Below are 313 nucleotides of genomic sequence, written 5' to 3'. Positions count from 1 at the left end.
TAAGAACAAAGATGGGTATAATAGAGATTCCTATAGTTTCAGGGCTAGACTTGCCTATCCTCAAGGCAGTATGGTGCTACGGGGTAGTAAGGCTCCTACATGTGCTAGGTGTGGTAGAACTCACCCAGGGAAGTGTCGTCAGGGCCAGACAGGTTGCTTTAAGTGTGGACAAGAGGGACACGTCATAAAGGAGTGCCCTAAGAGCAGGCAAGGTAGTGGAAATCTGGGCAGTAAGGCCCAATCTTCTTCAGTTATCCCACCAGACAGGATGACACCTAGAGGAGCTACTTCTAGTACTGGTGGAGGAGCAAAC

This window comes from Solanum tuberosum, unplaced genomic scaffold (genome assembly GCF_000226075.1).
Source record: "Solanum tuberosum cultivar DM 1-3 516 R44 unplaced genomic scaffold, SolTub_3.0 scf00344, whole genome shotgun sequence".
Lineage (NCBI taxonomy): Eukaryota > Viridiplantae > Streptophyta > Magnoliopsida > Solanales > Solanaceae > Solanum > Solanum tuberosum.
This window is presented reverse-complemented; position numbering follows the sequence as displayed.